This window comes from Pelodiscus sinensis, chromosome 7 (genome assembly GCF_052426305.1).
Source record: "Pelodiscus sinensis isolate ZL-2025 chromosome 7, ASM5242630v1, whole genome shotgun sequence".
In the NCBI taxonomy this organism is placed as follows: domain Eukaryota; kingdom Metazoa; phylum Chordata; order Testudines; family Trionychidae; genus Pelodiscus; species Pelodiscus sinensis.
This window is the reverse complement of record NC_143058.1, coordinates 18352576-18376290: the sequence shown is the minus strand read 5'-3', so window position 1 is coordinate 18376290 and position 23715 is coordinate 18352576. Positions and strand designations below refer to the sequence as shown.

The window sequence follows — 23715 nt, the reverse complement described above, 5'->3', positions numbered from 1 at the left end:
TATTTTTCTTTGGCCAGACCTTGATCCTTTCTGCCTGCAGTTTTCAAGGGTCCTGTCCTCTTCTTATGTTCCAGTCTCCTCCCTCAATCCTTTTCCTCCTTTGCATTCCTTTGTCACCTGCGTGGTCCTATTTTCCTTCATCATCGTCCTGTTCCCGCCTCAATATTTTGCACCTGTGTTATGTCTCATCTTCCCTTACACACATATCCACAACCACTTCCAGAGTTAACAAGTTTGGCTTCTTCCTCTTCCTCATTTTCTGTCTCTCCCCTTTGCTGTCTGAGCCACTCTCCATCCCACACTGACAGTTACCAAGAAAGAAGCCAGGAAGTGGAATGATAAAGACAGGATGAGAGACAGTAGCCCCTAGTGTTTGGTAGAAGGACCTACATGGAAAACTTAGTTCCCTGATACACTATAAGGTGCCACAGGACTCCTCGCTGCTTTAGTCCCCTGATACACACATGAGTTGTGAATTAAATATATTTCAACTAGGATACATGATAGTGGGGAAAATCTTGTCACAATAGGGGGTGATATTTGGCAGGTAGAGACCTGCTATCACTATGGTTAGACATGGAGATGTCTCCCAAAACGAGTGTGATAGTGATTTGAACAAGATTTTCCCTGTGATATTAATCATGCCTTTTGCAGAATGTGGATTAATTATATCAACTAACTTTTTTCTAAACATTGCATAGTGAAGAAATATTTACAGTACCATATAGTTTTCTAATTTTCCATTTAGTAAGTTGTTTATAAAATATAATTTAAAAATTACTAAACTGCCTAATCTAGTATGCAGTGTTTGAGGCAAAATGGTGTAGCATTTTATAAGGGAGGAAATGAATAAATTGTGAGTGGTTCTATTTAATGCAGCTCTTTGAGAAGTGTATGTTTCCCCAATCTTCATGAATACAAGAACATACTGGGTCAGACCAAAGGTCCATCTAATCCAGTATCCAGTCTTCCAACAGTGGCCAATTCAAGTGCCCCAGAGGGAATGAACAGAACAGGTAATCATCAAATGATCCTTCCTCTGTCACCCATTCCCAGCCTCTGACAAACAGAGGCTAGGGACACTATTCCTGGCCATCTTGGCTAATAAGCATTGATGAACCTATCCTCCATGAATTTATCTAGTTCTTTTTTTTTTTTTTTTTTTGAATCCCATTTATGTCCTGGCCTTCACAACATCCTCTGGCAAGGAGTTCTACAGGTTGAGTGTGTGCTGTGTGAAGAAATAATTCCTTTTGCTTGTTTAAAACTTGCTATTTATTAATTTCATTTGGTGACCCCTGGTTCTCATGTTATGGAAACAAGTAAGTAATTTTTCTTTGTTCATTTTCTCCACACCACTCATGATTTTAGAGACCTCTATCATTTCCCTCTTTAGTTTCCTTTTTTCTAAACTGAAAAGTCCCAGTCTTTTTAATGCATATATCTTAAGACAAAGCAAATAGAAAATGGGTGACATCTGGTGGCCAATATCACTCAAGTGGTTGATATGAATAATGCCCTTTAATGGGGATTCTAAAGTAAATTTTCTAATTTTGGATAAAAACTGTACAAGCTAACCTAAGACTTGAAGAAGAATTTGTACAGTTTATAGTAAGCTCTGCATACGTAAAGTTCATAATCCTGTATAGAGGTCTTCATGTATTGTGAACTATCAGAAACTGACTACGGAAATTAATCAAAATTGTGTCACATGTAATTGGATGTCTTTTTTATTACAATACACAAAGTCTTAGCATTTAATACTATCCAACAAATTTTTGTTCACACAATGCATGCTGAAGGACATTTGTTTGTAACCACAACATCAGAGCCATCCTCAACAATGATGTTGTGCAAAATGGAGTTTTACATTTCATCAAGTATTATTCTGTGACCATGTGTTGCCATTTGGAGAATCTCACTGAGATTTAATGAGAGGTTTGGGATTTGAAATTTTCCTAAGCATCCAGTGATCAAAGCCCTGAACTTCTTCCTGTGCAAAAGATGAGTAGGCTTCTGAAAAGTTCCACTATCATTTGTACTGAGGCTCTTGTGATAATGAAACAAAACAGGTGAAATAATGATGCCTGTAAAACTCTTTGATTTTCTTCCATTTGTCATGGTTGTAAATTAGCAAGCTCATATCCACTGGCTGACCCCAAATTAGACGTTTTGTATCAGAATGCTCAGATATTAAAATATCGTTTAATCAAACAGCCTGTAGCTGCTTAAAACAAAACTCCCAACAAACCAGTCATAGAACGAAAGGGAAGATCCAATGTTTATACCATACAACTTATGATCTAGCTTTTTCATCCACCAGTAGAAAATACATTAAAAAACAATTTCCTGCTACCTAGTGTGTATATCTTAAAATGTTTTACAAAGCTAAATAAAAGAGTGAAGGAATAATAGAGAATTAACCAGACAGATGAGAGTTGGGTAGATTGCTCAGACATCACCAAAACGGGGAAAGTGGAGGGAGTGAGAAGGAAAGAAAGAAGCATGTTATGTGGTTCGATTTATTTTAGATCCAAGGGAAACCAGGACACTCCCGAGAGACTTAACTACTTTCTTATTTATTACAAGCTTTAAGCAGTTAATATAGTTATTTAAATTTTACAAGCCTTAAAAACAATTACTAAAGCAATTAATACAGCACAAAGCAATGCAAAAGCAATTAATAGAAGATCTACTATAATACAATAATTAAGCCTATAACACTTACACTTCACCATATGCTACCTACAGTACCAGGCAGAAGCAGAAGCGGCCCTAGACGAGCTGCCGGCAACTGGCGCACTAGGCAAAACGTGTGATTGGTGCGTGATCAGCGCCCCCATCTCCAAAGCCCTCAATGTCTGTTTATCTTGGATCCCTTGGTGACCGCCTACTTCGCCTGTATTGACGGGCTGCCACTGGGCAGGAGATCATGGGTCCTTTTCTTTCCACCCATCAGAACACCATGCACTGATGTAGCTGGTGTAAAGGGCCTATTTACTTATACTGTACTTACAACAAATGGGACACGTGGGTAAATCCTGCTCACTCACTCCCATCAATTCTTCATACTAAGCCCATTTTATAGCAAAGTGAGACTCGGCTGTTCTAATAATATTTACCAATTAATTACATATTATGTAAGATACTTAAAATGCTCAGTGCCCCTATTTAGGGTACATCCTGCTACTCAGGATGTTGCAAAAAGTACGTGTGTAGTTAACAATTTTATGGCTGTATCTGTAATTTTTGCTTATCAGAAACAGAAGTACCAGTACAAGGTTGCTTATTGTGTGTTCTTGAAGTTGTCTCTCAGTACCGCTTAATCTGCATTGTTATGCAAAACACTCCTGCCTCTCAAAGCTTCTCTGTGGACCTTGCCTGCATGCTTATGTGCACCAGACTTGAGACAGGCCTGGGTTTTGCTTTTTAGAGATCCACACTGTGGTCAAGGCAGAGATCACTATTTATTGTCAAGGAAGGGCTGTCCAGGCTCCCCTAGCAAAGGGGAAGGTAGAAAAAGGCAAAGGGGGAGTTAAAGCACGGGGACAGTTAGGGTATGTCTAGACTACATGGCTCTGTCGACGGAGCCATGTAGATGGGTTTACTAGACATAGGAAAATGAAGTGGCGATTTAAATAATTGCTGCTTCATTTACATCAGAATGGCTGCCGTGCTGTGCCGATAAGCTGTTTGGCGGCACAGAGGGGCAGTCTGGACGTGCCGCGGATGACAAGGGAAGCCTTTGTCAACCGTTCCAGTATGTCACTGATGGAGCCATGTACTCTAGACATACCCTTAAGGATCAATATGATGCATGGCAAGATTGCCTTTTTATTTTCTTATTTTTATTTGTATGTATAACAAACATTCAGCTATAGCTTTTTCATGGAGCTATGTGCAGTAATAGCCAAGGATTTTTTTGAAGTTTATTCTCTTGTTCCCTTGAGTTTCTTTGGCATGTTCTTTTCTGTTCTATAGCGAGGAGCTTTCTGAAATTTAAATTACCCCTATTTACACCAGCAGAGGAACTGAACCAGTGAATTCAGGCAAGAACAATCTCATATAGTAAGAAAGTCACACTTTAAAAGATTCCATAAATTGCTTCTGTTTTTTCTGGTTGATAATTTTTCTGTTCCCTGGAAGTTGCAGATACAATCTTGTCATTGATGAATCACAAGAACTCCTCTGTGTCTTATCATCAAGGGATGACATTTCCTTGCCAAGGTCAGCCTCAGGTTCATGGAAGAGACAGGCAGAGTTGGCTTTTCTGTCAGGGTCAGGCGCAGATTAGCAGTGAAGACAAGCAGACTCGATAACATTGTCACATCCTCATTAACCTGCATGGGCTTATGATGATGAAGATCTGTCTTATTTAGCAGACAGGACTGAAGCATTGTTTAAAAGGCCTTGAACCTCTGTGAGCCAATTATAGATGTTGAAGGGGATATGGACTCTACACTAGGGGATAAGGTTGAATTAAGATACACAACTTCAGCTATTTCAATTGCATAGCTGAAGTTGAAGTATCTTAATTCGGCTTTTGGCACTGTCCATGCTGCAGAAAGTCAAAGGGAGAACATTTGCCCTTCGACTTCCCTTACTCCTCATGGAAGCAGGACTAAAGGCATTGACCGACATGTCCCTCTCAGTTTGAATTAGCTGTCTTAACTAGACTTTGAACCCTGGAAGATTGACAGCGGCAGCTTCGATCTTCTCTGTAGTATTGATGTACCTTCTATGGTGTTGTTAAATAGAATGGGCCTTCATCTGCTTTTCAAATCAAATGGGCTTGATTTTCCATTGCATCTCTTGTAACCATCCACTAATTAGAATAGTAAAGTTTTACACCCACTTCACACAGCTATGCACATGCTACAAAGGCACACAGTATTTTTAAATTTGCATACACACTAAAATGGCATTTTTGTCACTAAACAAGATAACACTCGCAGCAGATTCACTTCAGCTGAAGCCGTGGCAGATTTTAGTCCAGGAGCACAACACAGAACCCAGTAGATAAGAAGTTAGGGACCCACAGCAATGAGCAGACAATGACCAATACTTGCTGGGTTCATTTATAGCTAGCATGGGCAGTCTCTCGTGAGCTGTGACCAAGAGAGGGTAAACTATTGTCATTTAATCACAAGCCCTGCACAGGCTTCATGAATTTTCTACAGCTCATGTTGTTTTGTTTGGGTTTCTTTTTCTAAAATATCTCTTTGGCCCAGGAGGAATTAGGCCTCACTGAAATCTTTACTAGCTCACAGTGAAGACAATGGTAAGACTCCCTTTTATTGTAGTGAGAGCTGGAGATGAGACCCTGTGATGTTCCAGATTGGAGTCTAAGAGCAGGGAAGCTGGGAAGCTGCCTTGGGTAACCACTTGAGATGTTAGGGTGTAAATGACTAACTACTTCACTGATAAGCAGATGCTTATCGGTTAATGTTATTGGTTACACGCAGCCTCCCGGAGTGACATTTTTGCTGAAGCAAAGCAGGGAAGCCTCCTTCCCGAGAATCGGGTCGGCAAGAGTTGCCTGCTCCATTCCTGGGGAGAGGCTTTGCTGCCACAGCAAAGCCTCCTCTCCAGGAGCTGGGTCAACTGGGGCTGGCAGCCCCGATTCTGCGGAAACTTCGCTGTGGGCCCTGCAGTGCAGCATGTGTAATCCTGTAACCACTGAGCTTTTCTGTGGTTACATGGGTTACCCTGTTACACAATTTTTAACATCCCCCATAACACCATCCCAGAGGTGCTGACCTGTTTTACTGGTCCATTTTGGGGGTGTTTTTATTTTTCTCTGATCCTCAGTGGCCAGACTTTTTTTTCAGCCTCCTCAGTAGTGGGAGGGGAGCAGGAAGAAAGGAGGAATGGAACACATTTTCCACCCTAGCTGGCAAAAGGGTGAGGGTTGCTCCTGGGTTCTACCCTTTTCATTTTTTCGCAACCTCCTCTGCAGCTCAGAGTTTAACTCAGCAGCTCTTGAGGTTCTCAATGGTTCAATCATTCTGGAACTCATCATCTGCTGATTTAAACACAAAGGATGTGAGCTACTACTCACCTTGAGCACTCATCTGGCTGTACATGAGTGAAAAAGCCTCTGCACACGGACTTCTAAAATGTTCTATAAATATGCTAGAAGGCTGTGTCTAGACTGCATCCCTTTTCTGTAAAAGGGATGCAAATTAGACACATCGCAATTGCAAATGAAGTGGGGATTTAAATCTCCCCTGCTTCATTTGTATAAACACAGCTGCCGCTTTTTTCTGGCTCAGGGCTTTGCCGGAAAAAAGCGCCAGTCTAGATAGGGATCTTTCGGAAAATAAAGACTTTTCCAAAAGATCCCTTATTCCTTTTAAAAAAAGGCTTTATTTTCCGAAAGATCCCCGTCTAGACTGGCACTTTTTTCTGTCAAAGCTCCAAGCTGGAAAAAAAGCGGCAGCCAAGCGGGGGGGATTTAAATCCCCGCTTCATTTGCAATTGTGATGTGTCTAATTTGCATCCCTTTTACGGAAAAGGGATGCAGTGTAGACACAGCCGAATTGTATCTCAGCATCTGAGGGGCATGTCCCCTTATGTCATAACTTCCTTGTTTTCTGTTGTTTTGCCCTTCCTAGGTTTGTTGTCCATTTCTCCTGTTGGCCTAAATTTAGATTGTAAGCTCCAAGTTGAAGACCTTATCTTTCTCTTTTTCAGTGTAGTTCCATGAATCTCTATGGGTATGTCTACACTGCAAAGTTAATTCGAAATAACAGCCGTTATTTTGACTTAACTGTAATAGCATCTATACATGCAAACCACTGTTTCGAAATTAATTCAAAATAGCGGAGTGCTTAATTCGAATTTGGTAAACCTCATTCTACAAGGAGTAACGCCAAATTCAAAATAGCTATTTCAAATTAAGTGCTGTGTAGACACTTAATTCGAAATAGGGGGCCTCCAGCCCTTCCCAGGGAGCCCTCGTGGCCACTCTGGGCATAACCAGGAAAACTTACTCTCCTCTCCCCCAACCTCAGAGCCATTAAAGGGGTATATCCTGGCCACAGTGCCTGTGCCATCTCCACACCTGCCAGCCCAGAGCCAGCAGTGGCCACTGGGGCCCCTGACCCAGTGGCCCCTAACCATGAACCAGCAAGCCACTGGCAGCCAGCCTTCCACAGCTCCCCAGGAGCAGTCTGCCAGCTCCCAGGAGCCTGACAGAGGCTGGAGAAGGCAGGCGCTTTCCTGGTCCAGGGTGGAGATCATGGACCTTATTCAGGTTTGGGGGGGATGCCCCCAACGTCCATGATCTCAGCCCTAGACGGAGGAACACGGACATCTATGGCAGGATAACTGCCAACCTGGCCACCAAAGGCCCAGGAGCAGGTTAGCATGAAAATCAAGTTGGCCTGACGAGACCCCCAACCCTGAGCCCTGAGCTTCCCCTCCCCCTTCTTTCCCTTGCTTCCCCCTTCCAGCTCCCTCCTCCCCTCTCCTCCCCTCTCTCTTCCCCTCTCCCACCTTCTTTTCCCAGTCTCCCCAGAGGTTCATCCCCACCCCAGTTTTGTTCAATAAAACATACGTGTCTTTTCTTTGATATCAGGAAGGGGGGCTAGGGAGGGGTAAGTGGAAGGACATGAGGGAGGAATGGGGCACAAGCCCCCGGTGGGGAAGACTGGGGAGGCTCTGAAGGCTCCTCGGGGTGGACGCTCTCCCTCAGGGCCTCCTGGATCCTGACAGCCGCCCGATGACCCCCCCAGATTTCAGCCTGCAGCAAGAGCAGCTGGGTTCATCGCAACGACCCCACGAGATGCACCAGCGTGCCCTGGGGAAGCTCTGGCTCCATGTGGCCGAGTGCTGTGGTGTCCCGAGTGCAGGCACTCAGGGCACTCAAAGACAGGACTGCTTTGCTGTCCCTTATGGAGATAGACAAGCAAGCGGGGAACCCTGAGAACTGTCTGTCTGGGGTGGGGGTAGGGTCCCTTTAAGCCCGGAGCTCAGTTAGCCTCAGGCAGCAGCCCCACAAACTAAGTCCTAACCTGATTCCCTGCTGGCACTGGTTCTGGCCAGCCTTAACTTCGGTTCAGGGTCCACTCAGTGTGGACGCGCTATTTCGAAACAGCAAAACGCTATTTCAAAATAGGTTTTGTGTGTAGATGCAGAGCCAGACGGAGGCATGGGCGAGCCGGGCAGCTGCCGAGGGCTCCAACTGATGGGGGGCGCCTGACGGCAGCTGTAAGAGACGCACAGTGTCCCTTACAGCTGCCATCAGGTGCCGCACGCCCAGCTCCTGCAGTGCCGGCCCGCCCGCATCCCCGCAGTGCCAGCCAGCAACGCCCTTCCCACCATGGCCTCGGTGCCCTACATGCCCCGGCGCATGCACCAGCAGCAACAACCGGGCCAGACTGGGCCGCGCTTGCGCCGTCCGCCCCGGGGGTGAGCCGCACACCTGGGCCTGGGGCACCAGAATGCCTCGGGCCAGCCCTGTGTAGATGCGTTAATTCGTGTAGACGTACCCTATGATGCTATATAGAAAAGAACAATAAACGATGCCAAGCTTATGAAATGGTATTAAATACTCATTTACCCTCCATGAAAATCACAGCAGTAATTGCAGCATATCTCATAGATATGCAAGAAAAGCCTGACTCAGGGAATCAAATTCTACTCTTATTTACTACTGTGCAACCTCACTGATATTAATGGTGTTGTACCGGTATATGAGAGAGAAGAATTTAGCCAATGGTGTCTACTTAAATCTGAGTGGCAATATTACCAGTACAACAAAGATATCTAGCCTGATACTTTAATCAACATCATGCTCTTTTCCAAAGCAAGTGTGGGAAATAAAAAGGCAAGTTTGAGTACTGTGTACTATACAGTGAGTCTCTGCATGCCTAATGTTCTTTGAGAGCCACAAAATCCAGAACACTGGAGTGAGTACTGGATTCTGAATTTGGGTGCAGATCCAACTTTTAGGGCCCGTTAGTACTTATGGCTATAACAAGTAAAACCAAAATCCAGCACTGATTAATCCCCTAAACTTTGACAGGGTTCAAAATCTGCATGTGAAAATTGTCCCCATCTATAATTATTTATTAAGCTTCTTTAAAAAATATCTTTAAGAACATAAGAATGGCCATACTGGGTCAGACCAACAGTCCATCTAGTTCAGTGTCCTGTCTGCCGACAGTGGCCAATACCAGATGCCCCATAGGGAGAGAACACAACAGGTAATCCTCATGTGATCCCTCCTATGTCACCCATTTCCAGACATTCATCTTTGATGAATTAGACAATTTACAGTGTAGACTCCAAGAAGCATAAGATAGGTAAGAGCAACCTTCATTTATGCTAAAAAGCATTGCCAGCACCAAAAGGTTAAGAAAACATCACATGTCAAATAATTGCAATTGACATCTTCTCTTCCTCAGTGTAGCCACATGACATTTGACTTGCAGCAGGCATTAGGCTGTGGGGTTTAAAACAGATGTGTTTTACTTCAAGCATCCTTTAAAAGGAACTGCTGTTACTATTTTGGTGATTAAAGTTTTAAAATGGAGGCGAACACCAGAGATTGTTTTTACACTAAACAGGACTGCTCATAAGGGAAATGATGTGTTAAATTGTAATCAGTGGCAAAACAGGAACTTCCCTGGGAGTAGGAGTGGGTTCCTGTTACAGCTAGAGATGAACAGAAGTTGGAAGTTTTGGATCAGGGGATCTTAACAGCTCCACAAGAAGGACACGTCACTCTGAGATTATGCTTTAGGCCATATGTTCAAGCATAGGAGATTCCTTATAATATATCTTTGTATGTTGATTGTAAGGTGGTACACGAGAATAAGGTATCTGGCTCAAGGACCCTGCATAGAAATGCAGAGCTGTTCATTTGACTCACTCTGGCAAGCAGCTGTTTGGTCCCATTAGCTCCAAGCCAGAAGTAGATAAGATTGAGAATCCCTAAAAGGAAAGTTAATCTCAAAATGAGGAATAAGTTTGTTGTTATTTGATTTAATAATAAAGGAAAACGCCAAGATGGGAATAGATTTGAACAATATCTGGCATAAATTTGCACTAGGGATATAAAATCCCATTTAAGTGGTTAACTGGTTAACCATATTATTTAACTGATTAACCAATTAAAGGAGAGAATGGGCAGGGGGGGTCGTGCCAGCTGGGCTGTAGCAACAACCCCCCGCCACTGTTCTGGAACAGTCTCCTTGCCACAGGCAAGGGCTCCACTGGCATCTCGGTCAAAGCAGCCACTGCAGGGTGCTTGGGCCTGTTGCAGACAGAGATAATCAGAAGTGCCCCTGCCTGCAGCATATGGGGAGCTACTCCAGCCCCAAGCAGTTAACTATTAAGGATTAGGCTTATCAGTTAAACATTCACATCCCTAGTTTGCACTGTCGAGTGTTGGTTGGAAATGATACCAACACACAGGCAACTTGGAGTTTTATGCTTTACAATTATCTTTCTAGTTTACCCTGAATGACATCTCGGATATAAGAGCGAGAAGATGGGTAAAATAATAACTTTGATTGAACCAGCTTCTGTAGGTGAAAGTGATAAGCATCTGAGTTTTCAGAGAGCTTTTTTCAGGTCTGGGAAAGGTATGTGGAGTGTCACAGCTAAATACAGGTCAATAGTCAAAGGCAACCTAAAACAATAAGCTACACACTACTAAGACAGTAACTTTGTTACCCAATAAAGCAGCTATTGTGCATTCAACAAAACACTTGACCTTATGCATTGGTACTTACCTGCCAACCCCAAACAGAGGCACAAAGAAAGACACCCAGAGCAAACGGATTTATCGCTAATGACAAGACAGCTATGTATTGCAATGGCTGCTCAGAAAAAACAAAATCAGACAGCAACAATAATAAACCACCACTGGCATTGCATGAGCTTCCTCTTATTAAAGGGAAATGTTTTATCATATATGATACTCCCTCTGTAGATAGATGTAATTCTAACTGGAGCCCTGACTGACATTTTATTTACTTAGAAATGCTATCACTTAAAATATTCAAAAAACTAAAATAATTGCCATCAAATGGACAGTCAGATGACCTACCTTTGCTAGCATGAAACCCCACTCTTGCTCATAGATGAAGACTCTTCTAGACATAGAACTTACAGGCAAAAGCAACATTCATTATATTAATCTTACAATGCATCCTTAGGGCTGCTAAACTCTTACAATGCTGACTTACAAGAGGTAGTTACTTGCATATCTGAAGACCTTTTGGAGAGAATCACCCTCTCCACCGTCTGAAAAAAAAATCAGTGCTGTGGACAGATACATTCAACTCAATTGGGCATGTCTATACTAGGAACTTATTTTGAAATAACTACATTTGAAATAATAACTTCCGAAATAACTATTTTGAAACAAGCTTTTTCCCCGAGGATAGCAGGAGTACAGATTTTGAAATAACCAGCCCATTATTTTGAAATAATGGGCGTGGTAGTGTAGACACTTTGCTTATAATTTCAAAATAACTCCCTAGTGTAGACCAGGGCAATGCCAGTTTCTATACCACAGCTCACAGGGCAAGGATTAGCTCTAAAATAACTAGATCCCAGGCTATTCAAGACTTGATAAATAACCACTTTGAACCGAATCTAGAAGGGAAGCAGCAGCCAGTCAAGTCATATTTTGGGCTCAAGGCAGTCTGCCCAGTTTAATGGACATTGTTTCACACACACACACACAAGAAAAGGCTAGTAGGAGACTGAGCATATATTTGTGTGTGAAATCCACATATCAGTCTATAGTTTGTAGAAAACAGAGGGGTGGGTAAAAGGTTTTTTAAAAGGCTATAACTTTATTTTATCTTGCATTTTGCTATTGTCATATGATGGATCAGCAATGACTGACATAGCATAGTCCTATGTCTAGACTGCAGAGTTTTTCTGGGATACCTCCAGTATCCAGGTATATCCAGGGAACGCATCCACTTTTTCTGAACAGTTTCCGAAAAAGTGGGCATGTTCTTTCGGCATCACTGTATTCCTCATTTTAAGAGGAATAAGGGATCCTTTGAAAGAGGAGGTTTTTCCAACATTTGGCTTCGTATAGACAGGTCAAGTGTCAGAAAACCCTCTTCCAAAAAAACAAATGGAAAATAGTATGCAGTTCACAATTGGAGTATCTTTTCCAGAAAAAAATTGCAGTGTAAACATAGCCATGCCATCTCTAAATCCAGACCCAATGGGGCAGTATCTCTCAATTACAGTGAAAGATGAGAGCTTTTTAGTAGGACTTACTTTTCTTTCAGCTAGCACTGTTTCCCCCATTCTGGACATCCAGGCTGCTTCCCTTCTCTCTGCAGCTCAAGCAACTGGATCAAAGTTTTGGCACTATGCACTATGGCCACACTTCCTCTGTTCTCACTTCCTGTCAGATGATTTATTCCAAAGGGCTACGTCTACACTGGCCCCTCTTCCGGAAGGGGCATGTAAATTTCAGCAGTCGTCGTAGGGAAATCCGCGGGGGATTTAAATATCCCCCGCGGCATTTAAATAAAAATGTCCGCCGCTTTTTTCCGGCTTTTAAAAAAGCCGGAAAAGAGCGTCTAGACTGGCCCCGATCCTCCGGAAAAAGTGCCCTTTTCCGGAGGCTCTTATTCTTACTTCAAAGTAAGAATAAGAGCCTCCGGAAAAGGGCACTTTTTCCGGAGGATCGGGACCAGTCTAGACGCTCTTTTCCGGCTTTTTTAAAAGCCGGAAAAAAGCGGCGGACATTTTTATTTAAATGCCGCGGGGGATATTTAAATCCCCCGCGGATTTCCCTACGACGACTCGTGAAATTTACATGCCCCTTCCGGAAGAGGGGCCAGTGTAGACGTAGCCCAGCTGTAAAACTTCTATAGCAATATTCATAACATACTCCAGGCCACCCTCCCATGCTCCCAGAAAATCATGCGGTAAACATCCCACTCATCATCTGATCCTTGGGCTCCTACGACATTCAGGGTGGGTACAGCTCTGGAAGATACTGCTAGCAGGAAGGAAATTAGTGATAAGAAATTTTCTGTTCTGCTGCCAGTGTCGCTCACTTCTGGGTGTCTGGGATGTAACAAGCAGTGAACAGATGTAGGCAGGGTTATAGTAAAGGTCAGAAAGAAGAGAGGAAAAAAAAGATGTTGTCCCACCCCTTTTATAGGACTTGCGCAAAAGGCAAAATTATTTTTGGGCAAGCAACTTGCTATGAACAAAAGCCTGACAGGGAGGTCATCTGTGAAGGACAAGACTATAACAGCCTCTCCCCCTGCACCAAATAAAAAACAAGCCCTAGATAAATTCAGGAAGGATAGGTCCATCAATGGCCTCTAGCCAGAGTGGGCAGGGATGGTTTCCCTCGCATCTGTTTACCAGAATCTGGGAGTGGGTAATCACTTGATGATACCTGTTCTGTTCATTCCCTCTCAGGGCTGGCAATAGATATTGCCAGGCATGGAGCAAGGTGTGTATGTGGGTGTGACAGGGTGGCGGGGACTGCGGAGTCTAGCTCCGTGCCCCACACTCGGGCTCCAGACGGCGCATGTGCTGGGAAGCCTGAGCAGCTCTGCCATGTCTGTTCGGTGGCGGCTGCTGGAGCAGGCGCAGGAGGTTCCCCGGCGGGTGCCCCGGGGGAGGGGCATAGGGCCCGGAACACATGTGCTGGCATCTCCGGAAAGGGGTGCCGGCTTCAAAAGGCAGCTCCCAGCTGGGAGCAGGGAAGGAGGGAGGTAGCCGCTCTGGACCAGTCGGGACAAGCCGGGACCAGATTGGACCCTACGGAGCACCGGAGCCGGCGACAGAGGATTGTCTCACCAGGATGGGGTGAGGATCACCGCTGGACCTGGCGGAGACAGTCAGTGACCAGCCGGAGAGGAGGAAGCAGCCCAGGACGGGATCAGGGAGGATCCAGGGATCGGTGAGTTGAGGCCGTAGCCCCCCCGGTCGGGCAGGGCATCCACGACGCCTGACCTTAGGGTCCTGGGCTGGGACCTGGAGAGAGGGAGGGCCCAGGTCCCCCTCCGCTCACGGCCGGCGCCGGACGTGCAAACCCGGCTTTTACAGCGGGAAGGAGGTGGTGGCCCCCGCAAGGGGAGCCCCAGCGGAAGAACTAAGCCCCAAGTGAGGAGAGATACGTGATAGTGGGGGTTTGACTCAGTGCTGTTCGCAAGGGGCTGGCCTTGGGCAGAAGGGGCACGGCCAGGGGCCAGTCCTCAGCACTGCCTGGAACATACCACATGGGGCTCTGGTGGTGCTTTAAAGAGCCTGGGGTGCTGGCTGCTTCTGCCTCTTTTGAATCTTTGGACCCTGGAACAGCTGCGTCTCCTCCCCACATTGGCAGCCCTGTTTCCTCTGGTGTTGCCCACTGTCAGAAAACAGGTTTGTGGGCTAGTTGGACCTTTGGTCTGACCCAGTATGGCCGTTCTGATGTGCTGATTGTGCTTGAAAAAAAGTTGGCTGCCTTGCAAATTTACAGTGTGAATGCATTTGCTTTTTTGTGCCCAAGACATTTCTAGGGTTCGTGTGCTATATCGGGTGACTTTCTCTGGGACTGGAACCTCTGATGCCTTCACAATACATAACCTAATCCATCTAACAATGGAAGACTTGGAAACTTTGAATCCTTGGTGTTTTGAGTGTAAAGACAGGCAAAGTGGGTGGATCCCAGAGTCTGAATGTCTATACCATAATTAAACAGCCCCTTATCCTGAGCCTCATGAGCCCTAGTCAGCTGGCATGGACCAGCTGTGGGCAGGCCCCCGATGGCAGGGGAAAGGGGGCAGTTGTCCCAGAGTTCAGTGATTCAAAGGAACCTGAGATGTCTGACAGTAGCAGCGGCAATGGCGGATGGAGCCCTGGGCCTTTAAATCATTGTTGGAGTTCTGCACTGTGAGCTCCGGGTAGCACTAAGGGTAGGGGGAGGGGGAAATTCTATCCTCTGGGCAATACTTTGGACTGGCTGCCCTGGCTCTGCCCCTTCTGACTGAGGCTCTTACCCTTCTGGGGGGCACAGAGCTGCCCGCCCACCCACCCACGGATGATGTCTGTGCCGCTGGCTGTGAGTGTTTAAGTGCAGAGGTGAAAGCAAGCTGAAACAGGTTGGCACGACATACGGGTAAGAAAGTGGCCAAAGTAGCTTTTTGTCCAGCTACTGGCAGTGCTTTAACATGGCTGTGTAGTTGCAGCTTCAGCACTGAGGGAGAGCTCTCCCATTGCTGTAATAAAACCACCTCCATGAGAGGAACAGCTCCCAGCACTGTAGCACTGTTTAGACTGCCACTTTACAGCACAGAAACTTGCATTGCTCAGAGCAGGTGTTTTTCACTCACCCTGAGTGAGGAAAGTTTCAGTGCTGTACGTGGCAATGTAGATGACCATATCAGTATGAAATTTAAGTTACTTTCAGCCATGGTATAGATATACCTCATCCAATGCTACACAGAACAGAAGGACCCACGGCTGCAATGCACAACCTCTTTACTGATCTGAGTGAACCCCCACACTTTGAATGTACAAGTAGCAAATTGGTTAATGGACCAAGTAGATTGCTAAAGATGGAAGGTCAGATTCTGCAATAGATCACTATTAACTTAGTCATGGTTTGTCATAACATTAAAGAGTCTTTCTCCAGACCCACTATGTAATTCAGAAGTGTAGCAGGTGATGCAGCATTAAAGCAGAAGTTTAAATAGGCCAAGTGCTTTTTTGTTAAATAGGATGTAGATTTGTGGCTTACTGTGTTGATTCTTTACAGTGTCATTGGAGACCAGAATCAATGACATGCAGAAAGGGCAAACTTTCTTTTGGAAGAGTCAGAGCTTAGAGAACTGTGATAATTCTTTTGTCAGCAGAGGGAGAATAGGGAGTTAGATCAAACCATCATTGGGGAGGATGCTAGAAAAGAGAATATTGTGCGTATGATTTAACATTAGTCATTGCCCTAAAAGCAGTGCACACTGCATTACATAGATACATCAAATCACACAGTGAGATAAAATGTCAGCAACCTGCTTTCAGCACGTCTAACTGTGCTCTTCCCTGTTGAAGCTGGAGATAGAGAAAAAGAGCAGTGTCAATGCTGCAGTCATTTCCAGAACCATCCTGTCATCAGGACGAGGTTTACAATGACGCTGTGGTGATGGATCCATGCTGGGAAGGCGTCCACTATGGACCTGTCTAATCCATCCCCCAACTGGGTCTGGCCTCTTGCCTGGGGCGCTCCAGGACCCAAATCTTGGTGTGTGAGTGGTTCTAAGCTAGCAAGTCCCACTAGATTCTGCCAAACGGGCTGGGCAGGGCTGCTGGCTGGTGGGCATGGCCTGGACAGGTGAGCTTTTGAGAATCACATCCCAGGGATTTGCTCTGCTCCTCAGCATAGCTCAGATTCTGAGCAATCTGCTGCCCAGTGAGGCCCTGCTCGCCTCTCCCGGGCTGAACTGCCTAGGACCGTACAGAAGCCAGGCAAATCTCAGCCAGTGGAAGAGAAGAAGAGGGGGCAGGGATAGGCCCCATCAAATAAGTAGGTCCTGAGAGAACCCATCCCAGGAAGGCCCCGCTTCCATTCTGACCTGGCTAATTGTGCCACTCCTGAGAGTCCAGAGTGATACCTGCTGCAAGACCAGCCTAGAGCACCCTGCTGGCTCAGCCTGGTAGACACAGTCACCTTCCAGTGGGGCCAGTGAGTGTGTGCTAGGGGCAGGGCATGGAGCAGTGGGTCTGCGGTAAGGGATCTGTGGGGGGAAGCAAGGCAATAGGGTGTGAGGAGATCTGAGTGTGTCTGGGGTGTTGGGACTCTTGGGTAGTCCACTTGGTTACAGGGCACTGTCTGTGATGCACGCAGCAATTATCACCATGTTTTAAAATTTGTATTCTGTAATTTGCCAGAAGCACGTGATGAAGGTATTTCCTGTCTGAACTGATAGCTTGCTATTCCCTTTCACATTTTAGCTGACTCAGTCATTACTTCATGTCAAATTGCTCATGCCATACCATGACATCTTGTCTGATCACATGAGCTCATATGTTGTCATGAGTGGAGCATAAGATGCCTGTTTTGGGAAAGAATACATCTGAAAATCCTGGGGAAAGGTAGGATTTGATTTGAACTTGTTCAGGCAGATATTTGACTTCAATAAGAGAAAAAATCCATAGCATATTAGTGCATTATGGAATATGATTGTAATGAATTTAGATATAAATGTGTTCAGAACAATAATAAATGGCATCTTTTACAATATTTATTTGAAAATGAATGGTATGGCATTTTTAAATAGGTTAGATATGTGAAAAATATATCACATTATCACAAATGTATCATGTAATCTGATGTGATTTGTATTATTCTTTCTAGTACTTTTTATTTCTTCATCACATTTGCACAAAATATACACAACTAGATGTTGTTTATAATTCTATTACCAATGCACTCCAATAGATATAACAATATTTTTCATGGCACCACAAATATCCAGGATGCATTATTATGTGGATTTGTGATGCCAAGAATGATCATTTTTGGCTAAATTCTGGAAAAGATGGACTGTGTTTAAGGCATTCTCTTAGGTCTGTGGAAGAAAACATTGTCCTCACTCTTCATTTATAAGCAACAAGTAGCCAGAGGCAGTTTTATTAAGAGCTGCAGCAAAGGAAAAACTGGTTCAGACAGGGAGGGGAAAGCCCCCCCCTCCCCCCCCGAGGCAGATCTTCGAATACAAGCAATTATGAAGCAGTTTATATACTATCCATTAGATATAATAACAATAACAATTAGTCTCCTTCCCATTACAAACACCAATGGCTAACAGTTATTGTAGTTCCACCCAGATGCTCCTTTTCTCAAGGTCCCTGCCAGAGTCAGCATTCTATCCTTATCTCCTATGTAGGCGAGAGGCAAAGGCAGCGTATAATTACAGGTTTCGCGTTGTCAGGCCACAGACTTAGCCTGACTCTTGCTCTCTTGTTAACAAGACCAAGATGGCTGCACACAAATTTCCTTATTCCCTTTTCCTGTCTCCACAGTCCCCCCTTTTGTGCTTACAGCACAACTACCTTTCTTAACCTTTATTTTCATTAAACATTACATAATTAGTACAAACATAAAAGCTATTTCTATTACTACATCTTTTACAACAACAATCAAATATGAAACCTTTAATAAGCAAAAGCAATATAATCATTAATATCCCCAATATAATTCTATGATGGGTCTATAATTTTAGTAACATAACACAACATATCATAATTAGTACACTAGAGAGAATGTGCTATGGATTAAATGGATATTTAGAGATTTCTTTGAACCTCTGGTAAGAGTGAAAGCAGATTTTGGAATCGGTCGGGTACTAAGATAATCCAATTAAAGGATATTTGGAACTTAACGGTTAATTGCATCTAAAAACCAATCGGGGAGGGCAGTACATGCTGATGGTACCCGTCCATAAGCACAGAGTCCAGATCAAAGGGAGAAACCCAAACCACTCCCACAAGTTTCTCCTTGACAATATACAATACTTCGCTTCTTTCACCAAGGTCAGTTCTTAATGTCCTTTTGTAGACAGGAATCTTTGGGCTTTGGCGGTGTCAGAGGAGCAGACTTTTCCTCTTTTTTTTTCTTGAAACAGTCGTGGTTCAGCATCATGCAGGGGAGAGGTTGCCAGCACATCACCCTGTAATATTTTGGTTCTTCTGGTGTCCAGCAGGTGGGAAAGCAGGACCAGAAGGAGAGAGAGGCTTATCAGCAGTCGGGGTAGGATCATTTCGAGATGGAGGGATCTTTTTGCAGTGAGAGGCATTGGCCAACAGTCAGTTCTCGGCACTTCACAGCAGTGTTGGTGGTTAGCAAAACTTGGTAAAGGTCTTTCTAGAGCGGTCTTTCGCTGATGGACGTAAGAGTCTCTATTCTCTGAGATAAAAGCCAGCTGGCTTCTTTGGAACCAAGCTTATTTCCTAGGAATAGAGCAAACCATAAAAACAATCCCGCACGGTTGTTTGGTTGTTTGGTACCGGCCTTATCAAAGCGAGGCTCTTTGGAATGTGGTTGCCAGGGGAACCAGGGTCACAGTAATTGCTGTACTGTATGCTTCCCAGGGCTGGCCTAATGATTTGAGATTTGAATTTGTCAGTTCTCAGCAAGATACCATGGAATGCCTCAATTTACCCTATAGTTCCCTCCTCTTGACCTTAGGGTTCTTTAACTCGCCAGGTTAAATACAACAATTTAAGGGGTTTTAATTTACTCTGGAAGCGCCGGTACAGCACTATTATAAATGTTAAAATCAAAACTCCCCACATAATTTGGCAAACACTATTCAAATCCATCCCCAAGATATTTCATCACCAATAAAGGTGCTGCCCATGATAATAGACTTGACCTCCACTGCCTGGTCGAGTGCCGCAGAGGTAGGTGTATGGCATGGTTCACGGTGTTTCCCTATCTGTGTGTACCTCAGACGGCCAGCTCCGATATGTCTGTGGGCATTGGCCACCAACTCCTTGATCTTTTCCTGCAGGTCCAGTAAACCCTCCTTTAGGTACTTACTTCCGCCGTGCCACTCAGGATCTCACATTGGGTTACCCATTACTGCCGAAGTGCGATAGAGTCGCTTTCCATCAACGGTCAGGATAATTCGGCGAGGGGCTGTTATGCACACAGGCAGATATGTAGAGGGGCAAGATGGAGTGATCTGTCTGGGCAGTCAAACACCAGTAGGTACCGTTCATTTGTACCAGCTTGGTGTTCATTTGTTTTCTGTGACAACCACATTAAACCTTGGCAGATTCGTCATGATGTTAAATGGGCAGGTACATAAAATTTCCTTATCAAAGTGGGTGCAACAATCCCTGGGGTTTAGGGAGGCCCCACATCTTCAGAATAAGCAATGCTCTCAACTCTATCTATATGCTCTTGCTTGCTGTAAGTGGGAATACCCAGAGGGGCCAAAAGGTTATACTATGGCTTGTTCCAATAGGCCTCTGGATTTTCTACTTCCCCACTCCCATGGATAGGCACGGGGGAGATGGGGACTCACCACCTCCATAAGGGCTGGGTGGTAGTGGCTAAAACTTACCCTATTCTTCAATACTGGCCTTCTAATTTCTTTAATTTAGTTCCATTAATTAACAATCCAATTAGTCTCTGGTCCAAATATCTGCTTGTGTCTAATGAAGTGGACACAGAGCTGGACAGATCCTTCAAACTATTTAAAATCAGTTGATTAGCTTGGCTGGTGTCTAGGCCTTTACAGGCACTGGATATTACTACATCTACCAGCCTGGATTCTATACAATTTTTGGGCTATGACATAAGTGTTGCTGACAGAGTTTCCAGGCCCAAACCAATCTGCAATGGTATCTAAGCCAAGCCCCATCGTTGCCTAATCAGGTGCTTGCCAATTCGATTAGCCAGTATAGCACACAGCTGGTCTATACCAGTGTGGAACATCACCAAGGTAAGGACCAGTGACAGTTGTCCTAGTTCTGGGACAGGGGTCTGTTCAGGGCATGATGCACAATTGGGAGGCTCTATTTTGTCCTTGTGGACCTGGTTAATAATACCCAAATGAAAGCAAGTTAGCAATGGCCATTGTTTAACAAATGATAGCCAAGCCTCAGGAGTTACCTTTGTCTGGGCTTTAAGTGGTAAGCCCCAGTGGGAGTCAGTAGGTCCCACTTTAACTGGTACCTTGTCAGTATAATTGGTACATGATCTGATATTAGTGTTTGGTTTTCTTCATGATGTCCCATACAAACTTTAATACAAAGGACTGTGTATTCTTTGTCCTCGTACTGTTCATGTTGTTATAATAAACAAAATAATTATGTGTGAATGAGGTGTGGCCCAAGGCCGTGTATTCCCCATCGCTATTAGTGTATATTTGTTCTATGTATGTGACTTGAAGTCTGGTTTCATTGACTGGAATCACTGTTTTTCTTATAGGACCAAGCATGGTTCACAGATGTTTAATTGTTAACCTGTGCAATTCCATAATTCTTGAGACCTTTTAAGGCATCAGGCACCAATGAGTAGCAGGGCCAGTAGCTGTTATTGCAATGGTGAGATTACTAGTTTCCTCATTGTTGTGGGCATATTTACTTAAATATGCTGATGTCCCACTTGCCCGTGTTGTTTCTTACAGATTTCTTATTATCTCTGGCCAAACCACTTTATGGTTGGTGTGCAAATTTGCAGAAGCTAAATATTTCGTTTGTGTGGCCATTAAAGCAAAACCAATCCAGTGGGGGAGAGGGCTGGTACCCCACTCCCAGTCCTTCTGTTCACTTGCTTCCTTCCAGTTTCTTTTTTTGTTCACCTGTGGAGATATTGTTAACATTCTCCTAGGTTAAACAATTACTACACTATTATCCTTTCACTAAATTTTAAAGTTGCCAATTGATTGCCAATTGATTGGGCCCAATTATTAATTTTGTTTGTTTAAATTCATGCTTTTGCTTTACTTAAAATATCCTTTCATTAAAACAATATCCTACACACAACAATATTTGCAATAGGTATTACAATTAAGACAGACAAGACAAACTTGGACAGAACACAAACTTATTATGTCATGACACCGAACCATGGTTTGTTGTTGTTGTTGTTGTTTCTTCAGCTGGCACCAGCTCTTTCTGGTGATCTGAAAGACAAGAAAACATTTCTACCCGCGTTGGGGTGGCACATTATAACTTAAAATACTTTTCTTTTACGTATGTTCTTTGTTAATTTGATCAGCCTGTTGTTACCTAATGATATGCTTTTATATTGTAAATCAGCTTCAGAGGGTTTGAGTGAATTACTTTATTGTTCAATTATTAAGTTAATGGTGGCATGCCTCGATTTCCCTCTTGTACCACAGATCAGGCTTAATGTGTGAAGCTATAATGCTTTTCTTTAGCACAAGGTGTTGTCCAGTTACTGTTCCAGCAAGCAAAAAGCTTTTCTTTTCCTGAAAAGAATCATATTCAATGTTACAGGCTCACTCAAGGGGGTGGGACAGCGGGCCCTACACCCCTCCTGAGCGGACAGGCAGTCTGCACCCACACACAACCTTGGATCTGAAAGCAAGCCAAAAGTGTTATTAACTCAGCCTTGAACAGAGACATAATGAAGTTTCAGGGCTTCGATTCTTAAAACAATTATTTGTTTTCTTAAAGAGTAAATTTAACCTTAAGGATTGAATGTATAGATTTCATTCTTTTATACAGTTAACCAGTTAAGTGTCAATAGAATTCCTTATTTTTCCATTTGCAGATTTAACAAAGTGTCTGTAGCCAAATGTTTAAATCTGATTGTTTCTTTGCCTGGATTATTGAAAGAGGCTGCAAGAAACAAGGAGTCATTTTTAAAGCAGGTTTCCTTCTCACACATTATGACAATTGCTTATGTCCATCCAAAGAAAACATTCCTCATTCCTAGTAACTTTCCAATGTCTGTCCTACTTTCCTTATTCCTGCTAAATGACTTTTTTCAATGACACAGGTTTGTCCAGTATTAATTAGGTAAGAAGGGTGGGCTTTCCAATTAGCCCCCACACCTCCTGATTCCTTTTAGTAGGTAAATCCGAATGTGTATTATTGCAGTCAGCTATTACTACTTTTAAACTTCTCAGTATAGGGTTTTCATAACATCCATGCTGCAGCAGTTGATCTATGCTGCTGATCACCTGCCCATGCTCTGTAAGGAGATTTATGTTGCAGAATGTGTCTCCTTGTTAGGGCAGATTTGTTACTAGAGCCTGTTTTTCCATAGGGAAGAGCTGATCTTTTTCAGTTATCTTTTGTGCCTCCTCTCTATCTATAATGATGTATAGCCCATATGGGGCTGGGCATAGAGAGGAGTAGAGGGGTGATGTTGTGCCAAATTCCCCCCTAAGCTTGGGAGAGGCGGCACAGTTGCTTGTAAGTTACATTTCTCACTTCTGAGCTTCAATCTCATCCCTCAGGGCTTTAATTTCTTTCTTTGACAATCTGTCAAAGGCTTACAGGTCCTTAGACCATGATGCACATACATGTAGTACGAGGGGTGCCTTTCAGCAGTCTGGGGGGGTATGCTTAGACTGATCCCCATCCATTTTAGTCTTTCAGGGAAGTATCCTGTCTACTTCCCGTCCGTTCAGTGGCTTATAGGAAACTAAATCTACACACGCCAAAGAAGGGGTCTGCTGGGTCTAGAGTGTCAGGCCTTATCAGCAGCTCATGAAATAAGGGGAGTCCTTTATTCTTGAATGGCTCTGGGTAAGTCACTTTGCTCCTGATTCAGCAAGGTACATAAGTAGGTGTTTAACATTTAAGCTAATGGCACTACTCATGTGCTTACACTTATGGATGTGCTTACATACCTTCCTGAGTCAGGGTTTTATTCTCTCAGTGTCTTAGTTTCCCTTTTTCTTACCCTTTTAGCATGGAAGATCTTTCTGTGTGCTTGAACAGCATCTAGCACAATGGGGTCTTGATCTCAGATGATTACTATAAATTGCTACTATAATACTAATTAGACCACATAACAAGTCCTCCTCACCATACTCAGATTAATGACAATAGGACTACTTCCCCAAGTAGAGTGACCTTAGAAATGCTTATGGGGAAATGGTAGTGTTCAAGGAAACGTGGATTGGCACAACAAGAAAGACATACTAGGTTTGTTCCTGTGTGGTTTCTTGTTCCTTGGCTTTATCATGAAAAAATGTTCATTTTTTTCAAATGTCTCATGCCCCCTACTACAATGAGAGA

The 23715-nt window shown here is 43.9% G+C and overlaps 1 protein-coding gene across 1 annotated transcript in view; it reads right to left on the bottom strand.

Moving 5' to 3' along the window:
* Positions 1-12326, bottom strand: part of MGAT5 (alpha-1,6-mannosylglycoprotein 6-beta-N-acetylglucosaminyltransferase) — a 269340-nt gene extending 257014 nt beyond the window's left edge. The window contains exon 1 of the mRNA XM_075933279.2: positions 12259-12326. The gene's annotated coding sequence lies outside the window, so the exon portion shown is untranslated. The remainder of the gene's footprint in view (positions 1-12258) is intronic.
* Positions 12327-23715: the final 11389 nt, after the last annotated feature.